This window comes from Bos javanicus, chromosome 10 (genome assembly GCF_032452875.1).
Source record: "Bos javanicus breed banteng chromosome 10, ARS-OSU_banteng_1.0, whole genome shotgun sequence".
Lineage (NCBI taxonomy): Eukaryota > Metazoa > Chordata > Mammalia > Artiodactyla > Bovidae > Bos > Bos javanicus.
Genome location: NC_083877.1, coordinates 17,264,712 through 17,277,458, shown reverse-complemented (window position 1 = coordinate 17,277,458; position 12,747 = coordinate 17,264,712). Strand labels below are relative to the sequence as shown.

Sequence of the window (12,747 nt, the reverse complement as noted above, 5' to 3'; positions counted from 1 at the left end):
TTGCTGTGAGGCTACCAGCTTCACACTGAAGTCTCTCTATTGGTTATTTCTGGACATGTCTTCCTGCCTAAGAAAGTTTATTTTCTGTTTTGCTCTTGGGTTTTTTTTCCCTTGGTTTTTCTTTGCACCTGACCCTGCTTTAGGAGCTACTTACTAGAATGTAAGGCAACAGACCCAGCATTCTTAAGCCCACCATCAACTTGCTGCTTGACCATAGAACAAGGTACCTCCTCTAACCCATTTGGCCACTTGAGTGGTTCCCAAGTGCTTCCAAGTGCTCATCTGGGTTGGCCATGACCATCATCTGCGAGGGTGGGGTGGGGGAGTGAGACTCACTAAAAATACTGGTTTCCCAGTTCCACCTCCTGGGATTCTGATCCAGCATACCAAGGGCATGCTGGACTTATGTGTTTTTAACTCATTTCTCACTTAAAAAAATCACTCATTTATTTGGCTGCATCTGGTCTTGGTTGCAGCATTTGGGCTCTTTGCTGTGGCACGCGGGCCTCTCTCTGGTTGTGATACATGCAGCCCAGAGCACGCGGGCTCAGTAGTTGTGGCTCTGGGGCTTAGTTGCTCAGAGGCATGCGGGATCTTAGTTCCCTGACCAGGGACCAAACTTGGTTCTGCATTGGAAGGCAGATTCTTAACCACTGGACCATCAGGGAAGTCCCACATTTCTCACATTTTAACAAGCTTCTCTCTCTCCTTCTCTATCTTGATCTCTCTTTCTCTCTCAATAACTTGATTTGGGAATGATAGGAACTCCTAAGAGGCAATTCCATTCCCAGTATCTCCCCTAGAAACTGTAACAGCCCCGCACCTTCCACCTTTCAGAGCAGGTGCTATCTATGTGTTGTCTCGAGAATTCCCTGGGCAGAGGAGCCTGGCAGGCTGCAGTCCATAGGGTCACACAGAGTTGGGCACTGCTGAAGCGACTAAGCAGAAGCAGCAGCCATCTCCAAAGAGGCCTCTCTTAAAACACCAGTGAGGTACTCCAGAGGCTGATGTGTCATCACTTTAGCATCCATAACATCACACAGATTGCTTTCCTGTATCAGGGAGCAAATCACCTTCAGAGATCAGGGTCTGAGGATGTCAATGCTAAGGGACCCCAGTGCTGGGGTGTTTTCTGAGCCATGAGGGACCATCCCATGAGTACTGAAGACCAGAGTTTGGGTGTTGAAAGGGAGAGGCCAGCATGAAGAGAGGGGAAGGTGGCTTATGACAAGGTTCGCTTGCCTAACACTGACCCAAGCTGGGCCGGGATCCAGGAGGATGTCAATGAGGAAGTAGAGGAGGCTGATGCTGAAAACTCAGCTTCACTGGATACTGGTGCCTAGTCAAATCTCGGAGACAGAATTGCGGGTGAAGCAGAAAAGGAGAGCTTTATTGCTTTGCCAGGCAGAGGGGGCCACAATGGACTCATGCTCTCAAAACCATGTGTCCCCATTTGGGGAAGACAGTGACAATTTTTATAGTAACTGTTAAAACAGAGCATGATCAGCTCATGGACATTCTTCTGATGGGTTGTCAGTGAGGTAAGTATTAGTCAGCATCATCAAACTTCAGGTCCAACTGGTCTGGCGTCAACATGCTTGTGGTCAGCATATCATTGTTAATCATTAAGTTCTCCCTTCTGGAGGGGGTTTCAGTATCTGCAAAATAGCTCAAAGATATGGTCATATTCCTTGATGGGAAGCCACGACCTTGCCCCAAGGGTGCTCTTGATTGTTTCTCCCTGGTCTTATGTCCTCTCCCTTTCCTGATTAACAACTGCTTGAATCTGCCCATTGGAACCCGGAGAAGGTCATAGAGGCTGAAAGGAGGCTGTTTCCCTTAATCAAAGGAATGGGGGACACAGAGGTCTTGTGCCCAGGAGCCCCACAGGGCCTGCTGGGTATCCAGGCTGAGGTCTGTCATAGCCTACCTCTGGGTTCAGACTCTGGCGTCAGCACTGTGTGAGCTTGGGCAAGCTGCTGTGCTTCCCTGCTTCAGGGACACAAGTGTCCCTGTGTCTCTGTCTCCCTCACCCAGCCATGCGCTGGAGTGGGCTCCCCACAGGCATGGCTCTTCTGTGCACTCTTACCCCCTAGCTGATTAGATCAGGTGGTCACCATCCAAACAGATTTCAGGTTCTCTCACCTTGCACTTGTAATTTGGCCTCGGAGACAAAGCCTCTAGGTGGCTGGAAATACTGTGTGTCCCTGGGTATTGCTGGCAGGCAGCTGTGATCTGTGCAGCCACTGTAGGCAGAGAGAGCTGGTTTGCAGAGAGCATGAAGTAGAGACTCAGGGAGAAGCAGAAAAATGGTGAAAGGGGGAGTCCTGAGGGCTGCCAGACTATAGCCCAAGGTTTTCCTGAAGCAGCATCTTGTCTGTGGGGTCTGAGGGGGAGGGCACTCTGTATTTTTATAGAAAACAAATGAGCAAATAACTCACTTTTTTTTTTTTTTTGCTTAGACTTGTCTAATTTCTGTTGCTTGCCATCCAGCCATTCCACCTAGCTGTCCGTTACACTGAATGCATGTCGGGAGCAGGCATGGCAGTAGACAGGCCCTGCTGAGTGGACAGCATACGTGAGATCTACTTACAGTGATAGGCTCTGTGGTCCTGGCTGAAACTTTGCAGCAGATGTCACCCACCCACGCCCCAATTGAAACCATGCAGCTCAGATTGGGACATGAATCCGTGGTCTTTTAACTGAGATCAGACACCCAGTTTCAGGACTTAATGAAACTCAGGTTCTTGATGTCTCATCGCAGAAAGAATTCATTGAGAGAAAAAGAGAAAGGTAAGAAGTGGATTTGTTTAGAGGAAAATGCACTCCACAGACAGAATATGGGCTATCTCAGAAGGTGAGAGTGGCTTCGAAACACCACATGGTTAGTTTCAATGGACTGGATAAGGTCATAGGCTAATGAATGGGAGGATTATTCCAACTGTTTTGGGGAAGGGCAGAGATTTCCAGGAAATGGGCCATCGCCACATTTTGATGGTCGGCCTTGGAACTGCCATGGCACTGGTGGGTGTGTAATTCAGCTTGCTGCTGTGTTACAATGAGTGTGTGATGAGGCTCAGTGTCCACTGGAAGTTGAATATTCTACCATCTTGAACCTAGTTGGTTCTAATCAGTTTTCATCATATCCTACGGCTATGTCATTCTTTTAAAGGCTATGCCCTGCCCCCTTCCCTCCTGTTTCAGAGGAACTCTTTCCAAAGCAACTTTTTCAAAGCATTTTATACAAGTTTTACCTTCAAGAATGAAAATGGCCCTCCCTGTTCTTCATCCATTTGTCAACTTGCCTAGGAAATTTCACAGGATCCAAACTACACATATCAGTGCTTCTCAAACCCTTCGTGAGATAAATGTTAAGATGTAGATCCCGATGCAACAGGTTGGGGCTCCCACGTAAGGGCCACACTTGGACTAACAAGGAGTTAGATTCCCTATGCTAGGAATTACAAATGAGTGGCACATTAGAACCCCTGAATCAGCCAGTATGGCTGAAATCAAGTAACTACTCTAAGTAGGGGCAAGAAGCTCACTAGTTTTAATTAATGAAAAAAAAATCTAAATAGAGCATTCTTGCTAGGAAATTCCATTTTATTCTTTCCCACAGTGCATTGGGAATAGTTGGCCTACTCTCCAGGAAAGAAGGAACAGATAAGCAAATGCTGTAATTAGCATATCAGTGATTGATAATTAAAAGAGATTTCATAGCTCAGATGGTAAAAAATTTGCCTTCAATGCAGGAGACCTGAGTTCAATCCCTGTCAGGAAGATCCCCTGGAGAAGGGAATGGCTACCCACTCCAGTATTCTTGCCTGGGAAATCCCATGGACAGAGGAGCCTGGTGGGCTACAGTCCATGGAGTCACAGAGTCAGACACGACTGAGCAACTAATACTTGACGCTTCTAAAGAGTTATTCACTGGAAGGGCTGGTGCTGAAGCTGAAACTCCAATACTTTGGCCACCTCACATGAAGAACCAACTGGTTGGAAAAGACCCTGAAGATGGGAAATACTGAGAGCAGGAGGAGAAGGGGGAGACAGAGGATGAGATGGTTGAGTTTGCGCAAACTCCAGGAGATAGTGAAGGACAGGGAAGCCTGGCGTGCTCCAGTCCACGGGGTTGCAAAGAGTTGGACATGACTTAGCGACTAAACAACAACAAAAGAGTTGGAGGATTTTGAACAGTTTCTTCTCTTCCTCTCAGATCCACCTTCTTTCGACTCACTTATATTTATCATGTGAGCAGAGCCTCTTTGACAAAACAGAGCGACGTGAAGCTTCCACATATCCCTGACACAAGGTTCACAAGCCCTTCAGGCGTGCAGCCCTACTGGCAATACCGACCTCCCTACCGAAGACATTGCTTTTGTTGTATTTTTCCCTTTCAAGAAACTGACATCTTAGAGACTCATATCCATCTTAGTTTAAACAAATGTTTTGATTACATCCAAGCGAGAGCCCAACAAAAGCTGTTGGGACTGAACTGAAGCATTCGCTATTAGTTTTAGACAATTTGTTCTAATATTGTCTGGAATCATTCGTTTATACACCCATACAGATTTGATTACTTTACTTGTTCCATTAATCTTTATTTGTTTAATCATCTGTTTAATCTGTTTAATCATTGGTTTAAGTGGAAAGATTACATGAAGATGTTTAGCGTTGGCTCGTAGAGGCATTCTGACATGGAGCCCAGCATTCCTTTTCGACTATTTATGACGTTCTTTTATGGGGTTTCATGAGCTACTTTAAAGCCTGTAGGATGCTTCAGGGAATTCAATAATTTACTAGTTCTTCACCACTGAACATGATATATTTTTTTAAAACGTTATTTAAGTAGGCAGTATTTGTGGAATAACTTGACTTCCACTCTGGGCTTGTGGGTCCTCCTCTCCCAACCAAATGCAATATTTAAGTTGGCATAGAGACCATTCTTGAAGAAATTAGGGAAGGTCTGGGAAACTGGGTGTGTTCCCAAAGTTGAGGGAATGATTTTTTTTTTTTATGTTTGTTTGCTCTGAGAATCCAAGTTAGTTCTTGCTTGAAAGTGTAAAGCAGTTCCCGAGACCTGATATCATACTGTAATTGTCAGGGATGCTTGGTCCCTGCCATCTCCCTCTATGTTGGGGGTGTCTGTCAGATGGGGAGGCACTATTTCCTACTGGAACACCCCATGTGAGTATTGTCAAAATGAATGGTTTTCTTTGAGTTGGATCCATTTAATAAAACAACCACCACTCCCTACGGGAACAGCATTTTTTTAGATTTAAAAAAGTTATACCAAAAATAAATATATCTACCCCAGACTAGATGTAGTATTTTTTGTATAATTGGATTTCCTAATACTGATATTTGTCATCTTCAGAGAAAGTGTATTGGTTTTTTTTTTTTTTTTTAAAGAAAGTGTATTTGAAAATAAAGTCAGATGGAAAATTAAAAAAAAAAGTTATATTGGAATATGGTTAATTTACAAGGCTGTACTTGTTCGTTTCAGGTGTACATCAAAGTGAATCAGTTACACATATCCACATATCCACTTTTTTATATTTTCTTTTTTTTAAAATTAATTTTGCTTGGAGTATGGTTGTTTATAGCGCTGTTTTAGATCCTACTGTACAGCAAAGTGAGTCAGTTATAGGTATACATATAGCTCCTCTTTTCTGGATTTCCTTCCCATTTAGATCACCACAGCGTTGAATAGAGTTCCCTGTGCGATACAGCAGGTTCTTATTAGTTATCTATTTTATGCATGCATACGTGCTCCGTCGATTCAGTCATGTCTCTTTGAGATCCCATGGACCATAGTCCACCGGGCTCCTCTTTCCATGGGATTTTCCTGGCAAGAATACTGGAGTGGGTTTCCATTTCCTCCTCCAAGGGATCTTCCCAATCCAGGGACCGAACCCAAGTCTCCTGTGTCTCCTGCATTACAGGTGGATTCTTTACCACTTGAGCCATCAGGGAAGCCCTATCTATTTTATACATAGAATCAATGCTGTATACACAGTGACAGTTTTTTGTTATACACCAGCTTGGCTTGAGGATGGGAGGTGAACATGATGGGCAAGCTTTGTGCATTGGGATCAGCATAATAGGTGTTACTTCAACAGGAGTCAGTGAACATCTCCAGTAAGGGGGCATCTCCTGGCAGAAATGATCACACTCCAGACAGTGTTATAGGCACAGCTTGTCTCCTTCTGGAAATAGAGACCCTTGCTCTCAGAGGAGGGGACTGCCCACCTCCAGACCTTGCCCTCCATCCCATCCTCCCCAAATGCTGCCATCTTCCTAGACCCAGCTTATGTTTCATCTCCTTCTTGGGCCTCAAAGCCATGCACAGAGCAAGTGGGAGCAGAATTGAGATTGGAAGTTACTTTTCTAAAATTCTGTTGGAAAAGAACACCTTATCCCATCCCATAATAAGCTGATAGGAGAATAAAAATGATGCTGCTCTGTGCTGCTGTTGCCAACTTAATTAAGTACCTCATTTCATGCTTTCCAAGTACGTTGGTTTTATGCCCCTCAAACCTTGCTGGAGTATAGCTGGGTTGTTAGCCTGACTTGTACCCTTGAACAGAATGAATCTTGTGGGATCTCCAGCTTTCACCCAAGATCCCCTCAGATATGATTCTTGGGAGAGCGTGTGTGTGTGTTTGTGTGTGTGTGTGCACATGTGCATTAGTTTCTCAGTCATGTGCGACTCTTTGAGACCCCATGGACTATATAGCCTGCCAGGCTCCTCTGTCCATGGAATTCTCCAGGCAAGAATATTGGAGTGGGTAACCATTCCCTTCTCCAGGGCATCTTCCCAATCCAGGGATTGAACCTGGGTCTCCTGCATTGCAGGAAGATTCTTAACCATCTGAGCCACCGACATGGCACCCAACATACCTGAACACATCTGGGTTCACGTCTTCTCTCTCACAGGGCACATGACCTCCAGAAACTTCTTTAACACTCTGAGCCCGGTTTCTGATCATAACAATGAGGACAGTAATGGTCTTTACCTCACAGATGATTGTGAGCCCAGAATGACAAAACAAGGGTCAGTGACTGGCCAGCTTAGCCTGGTGCCTGGAGAGAGCGGGCACCAGGGTCTGCTGTGGTGTGGGAGCCCCCACAGGGGCCTCTTGTGTGTGCAGGGGTCTTTGGAAGGGAAAGCAGGTTGCCAGAGGGGACAGACTCCAAGAGAGGAGGAGGCACTTGTCCTCTGTGTCTTTCTCTCTGTTTCGACATCATCTGGAGGGTTGGAGCTGTGCTGTTTGTTTTCTCCACCTGAATCAGTGCCAGCTCCCAATGCAAGTGCCTTGTTCCTTCTCTGAGGGATGCCTTCCTCTGGAGTCTCTCTGTTGAACCTACAGCCTGAGGCTCCTCTTTGATTGGCCTTAAGCGTCCTAGACCCTGGGAACCCCCTACTTACACTTCTGAAGGAATCGTTTCTTTAAATAAAATCCTGGATGGTATTTGAAAGAGATGTTTTCATTAAAAGTTTTCCTCCTGGGCCTCCAGATTTCAGTGTCTGTAAACCACCAGTGCCCGAAATGACTGACTCTTGCCTTTGTGGGGGAACTTCCTTGATGCTCCCTTTCATCCTCTTTTCTTTGCATTCCCAGAAGAGCTCCCCAAGAAGATTCGGATGAGTCTGGGAGAAGCTGGCAGCCAGTCTAGCTCGGGACACGATTCCCAATGGGGCATCTTCAATCTATTGCAGACATCATGCAGTGGTATGATTACCAGAGCTGCCGGTTAACTCATAGCTCTTTGACTGAGGACAGGCCCTCCACTCTCTGAAGGATTTGCCCTCTCTTCCATCGCTTTGGGCTTAGTGCTCAGGGAGAAATGTGAGAAGTGGGGACAACTGTTCAGTCAGCCAGTGTCCCTGACTTAATCCTGGTGCTCAGTGCTGTGAGCTGTGGTGATCAGATATAGCCTGTGTCCACAGGAATATAGGAGGAAGGGAGTTCTCTATACGTAGAGATCCCACCTCCCACCACCACCACCAGCGGGGACTCATTCCCCTAGTTAAGGATCATTTTTAGTTAACACCCTTTCTTCTAGATCCTGGATTTGGTACCAGGCTTTGGAGACAGATTCTGGTGGCTCCTGATATATAAGGAAAGGGGGAACAGGTGATGCCAGGATAACATCCTGAGGTCCTGATGAGTGTGGGAATTGGGAGACAATGAGAGGAACTCAAGGAAGAAATCAAGATGAACTTGGAAGTCTTGTCCCACTCGTCCCAGGTCATCTTGGTGCTATCCTTGGCATCCTGGCCACACTTTGCAGATGCGAGGGTGGAGTGGCGTGACTGTGAGGCCAGACATCCTACAGCTGAACTCTTTGATTTCCATAGTCACAAGGAGGGACCATGACTTCAGCTTTGCATCCCAGTCTTCTTGCTCTTTCACCTGAGACATTTTACAGAGGTTAGGCACATCATAAAGGTGAGATAGATGACCCTTGACATAGGTAGTAGAAGTGATGAATATTGAGTATTTACTGAACACCCACTGTGTGCCAGACGCTAGGCCAAGTACTGGGAGTCAAAAGTGGCCCAGCTGGACCCAAATTCATAGGGCTGTTGGAAAGATTCAGTGAGGGAATGTGCATCAAAAAATACTGCTGATGCTGTAAAACGGATCCAGAGCATGGAGGGTTTGGCTGCCAGGCTAAGGACTGTGTACTTTCACGAGCAATGATGAGTCATGAAGTCATTTGGAACCAAAGAGGGGATGAACTGAGTTTGTTTTTGAAATTTCTCCTTATAAAAATGTATCAGTTTCATAAAAAAATGATGAGGTATATTCGAGCATGGGTTCCATGTACCCCAAGAAACACTGTTTTATAAATCTTGTGAATATTGGTAAATCTAGTGGATGAGAAATGATGAATGTTATTTTATGTGTTTTTAATAAGTAAGATTGAGCATCTTTTCACATTTTATTTGTAATTCATTGACTTGTTTTCATTTGTTGGTTCACATCCACTTCCAGATGATCTACTGGGATTAAAAAGAACTTTCCTTTTTTAGTTAATTAGTTATTTGTTGACTGCACTGGATCTTCATTGCTGCCTGCGGGCTTTCTCTAGTTGCTGAGAGTGGGAGCTATTCTTTGTTGAACTGCACAGGTTTCTCACTGAGATGACTTCTCTTGTTGTGAAGCACAGGTTCTAGGTGTGTGGGCTTCAACAGTTGTGGCATATGGGCTTAGTTATGCCAAAGCATGTGGAATCTTCCTGGATCAGGGATGGAACCTGTGTCCCCTATACTGGCCGGTAGATTTTTAACCACTGTGCTTCAAGAGATCTTTTTATTTTCAGAAAAAATAGTTCTTACTATCCACTACATGTATTATAATTGTATTTCCAGGTTTACTAATTTTTTTTTTACAAAATTATACTTTTATTGAGGTATACGTTTCATTCAATAAAATTCATACATTCTGATTTAAGTATAAAAGCTGTTGACTTTGACAAAAGTCTGTGCCCACATTACCATTATTGCCACAACTAAGATAATAAAACATTTCCATCTTCCCCCAAATTTTCGTGTACCCCTTTACTGTCAATCTCCCCTCACTGCTTACCCCTTAAAATAATCACCACAATTATTATTTTAGTCTGTTCTAAAACTTCATATGTAAGGAATAGTAAGTCTGTATTTTTCTGCATACAACTTCTGTTTAGCATAATGTCCATGAGATTTACCCACATTGCTGTGTTTATTAGGAGTTGTTATTGTTGTTGTTTTTTTTAATCAATGATTGTGTCCCATTGCATGGTAATATCTCAATTGGTTGAACTGCTTACCTGTTAATGGATAGTTGGACTGTCTTCAGTTTGGTGCTACCCCAAATAAAGCTGCTATGAACATGCTTGTATAAAATCTTTATGTGGACATATGTTTTCACTCAGTTCAGTTCAGTTGCTCAGTCGTGTCTGATTCTTTGCGACCCCATGAATCGCAGCACGCCAGGCCTCCCTGTCCATCACCAACTCCCGGAGTTCACTCAGACTCACGTCCATCAGGTCAGTGATGCCATCCAGCCATCTCATCCTCTGTCATCCCCTTCTCCTCCTGCCCTCAATCCCTCCCAGCATCAGAGTCTTTTCCAATGAGTCAACTCTTCGCATGAGGTGGCCAAAGTACTGGAGTTTCAGCTTTAGCATCATTCCCTCCAAAGAATTCCCAGGGTTGATCTCCTTCAGAATGGACTGGTTGGATCTCCTTGCAGTCCAAGGGACTCTCAAGAGTCTTCTCCAATACCACAGTTCAAAAGCATCAATTCTTCGGCGCTCAGCCTTCTTCACAGTCCAACTCTCACATCCATACATGACCACTGGAAAAACCATAGCCTTGACTAGATGGACCTTTGTTGGCAAAGTAATGTCTCTGCTTTTGAATATGCTGTCTAGGTTGGACATAACTTTCCTTCCAAGGAGTAAGCGTCTTTTAATTTCATGGCTGCAGTCACCATCTGCAGTGATTTTGGAGCCCCCAAAATAAAGTCTGACACTGTTTTCACTACTCTTGGGTAAATACTCAGTGTTCAAATGACTGGATCATATAATAGATGTATGTTTAGCTTTATGAGCAACTGACACTATTGGAACAAAGTGATTGTGTTGACACTTACACCAACAGTGGGTGAGAGTTCTGCTTGGTCTGTGTTCTTGCCAGCACTTGGTATTGTCAGTCTTTTCCATTTTAGACATTTTAGGGATATAAAGTGCTGTCTCCTTGTGGCTATAATTTGTGTTTGCTATAACTAATGAGGATGAGCCTTTTTTCTGTGCTTATTATTTTGATGTGTTTATATGAGTTTTCAGACATTTTCTTTGGTAAAGGATCTCTTAAATATGAGCTCATTTTAAATTAGGTTATCTTTTATTATTGAGTCATAAGTGTTCTTTTTGTATTCTAGACACAAATCCTTTGTCTATTTTCATATTGCACACATTTTTTCCAATTCTTTATTGCTCCCTTTCATTTCTATTCACTATTATCTAATATAGTTCACTATTAGTGAACTATTATCTAATAGAACTTTGCAACAGGTTGCAAAGATTTTCTCCTATGTTCTTTTCTAGAACTTCTAAGTTTTTCCTCTTAGGTTGAGGTTTAGGATAGATTGCATGTTAACTTTTGGTTTTGATATATCTTTTTTTCTTTTTTGCCAACCCAATACATGAATGGAAATTTTGCTCAGGCATAAAATTGACAGGTTATTTTCCCATTTCCAAACTCTATAAATATTTTTACATTGTTTTCTGGTATACAATATTTCTGTGAAGAATTTTTAAGTCATTTGACTTTGCTTCTTAGATGTGATTTGTATTTTCACCCTGAATAAACTTGAGATTTTGATATTATTTTTATCATTTTAGTAACTTCATCAAGATATATTGTGGGATGATTTGTTCTGCATTTTTTCTGCTTTAAAGTACAGATGTAATTTTTCGAGAAGGCAACCCTCCTACACTGTTTTTGGGAATGTAAATTGGTACAGCCACTATGGAGAACAGTGTAGAGGGTCCTTAAAAAACTTAAAATAGAGCTACCATATGATTCTATAATCCCACTCTTGGGCATATATCCAGAGGAAAACATGATCTGAAAGGATACATGCACCCCAGTGTTCATTGCAACACTGCTTACAATAGCCAAGACATGGAATCAACCTAAATACTCATTGACACAGGAATGGATACAGAGGATGTAGAACATATACACATGAAATATTACTCAGCCATTAGAAGGAGTGAGATAGTGCCAATAGTAACAACATGGATGAACCCAGAGAGCATCACACTGAGCGAAGTAAGTCAGAGAGAGAAGGACAAATACTGTATGGCATCCCTTATGTGGAATCTAAAAAGAAATGATACAAATGCATTTACTTACAAAGAGAAGGAGAAATACTGTATGGCATCCCTTATATGTGGAATCTAAAAAGAAATGATACAAATGCATTTACTTACAAAGCAGAAAGACTCACAGACCATAAACTTATGGTTGCTGGGGGTGGTGGGGGGAGAGATAGAGTTAGGGAGTTTGGGAAGGTCATGCACACACTGCTATATTCAAAATGGATAACCAACAAGGACCTACTGTTTAGCACAGGGAACTCTGCTCAATATCATGTGACAGCCTGGATGGGAGCGGAGTTTGGGAGAAAATGGATACATGTATATGTACGGCTAAGTCCCTTCGCTGTTCACCTGAAACTCTCATAACATTGTTTATCAGCTATACCCCAATGCAAAATAAAAAGTAAAAAAAGTGTAGATATAAGTTTTAATTTCAGGAAAGTTTTCTTCTAAAATTTTGTGGAATATTATTCTGGTTTTCTTTTTGCAATTTTATTTTATTTCTTCACTTAATTAAGAAGGTTTTGGAAGAGATTTTGTGACTCTCCCATTTACTATGCAGTATTTGTCCATCCTAAAGGAGATCAGTCCTGGGTGTTCATTGGAAGGACTGATGCTTAAGCTGAAACTCCAATCCTTTGGCCACCTGATGCGAAGAGTTGACTCATTGGAAAAGACCCTGATGCTGGGAGGGATTGGGGGCAGGAGGAGAAGGGGATGACAGAGGACGAGATGGCTGGATGGCATCACTGACTTGATGGACGTGAGTCTGAGTGAACTCCGGGAGTTGGTGATGGACAGGGAGGCCTGGCGTGCTGCAATTCATGGGGTCGCAAAGAGTCAGACACGACTGAGCGACTG

At 43.3% G+C, this 12,747-nt stretch overlaps 1 long non-coding RNA gene across 2 annotated transcripts; it reads right to left on the bottom strand.

Annotated features, from left to right (window-relative positions):
* Window positions 1-1,366: 1,366 nt before the first annotated feature.
* Window positions 1,367-6,992, bottom strand: LOC133255708 (uncharacterized). Of its 2 annotated transcripts, none has more exons than XR_009739024.1 (4): window positions 6,907-6,992; window positions 2,442-2,558; window positions 2,146-2,246; window positions 1,367-1,658 (listed from the first exon to the last, which is right to left on the bottom strand). It is a non-coding gene; the product is annotated as an uncharacterized LOC133255708 (long non-coding RNA). The 2 variants fall into 2 exon arrangements; XR_009739025.1 differs by having other exon boundaries at window positions 2,442-2,561; window positions 6,907-6,990.
* Between the last annotated feature and the right edge of the window lie 5,755 nt (window positions 6,993-12,747).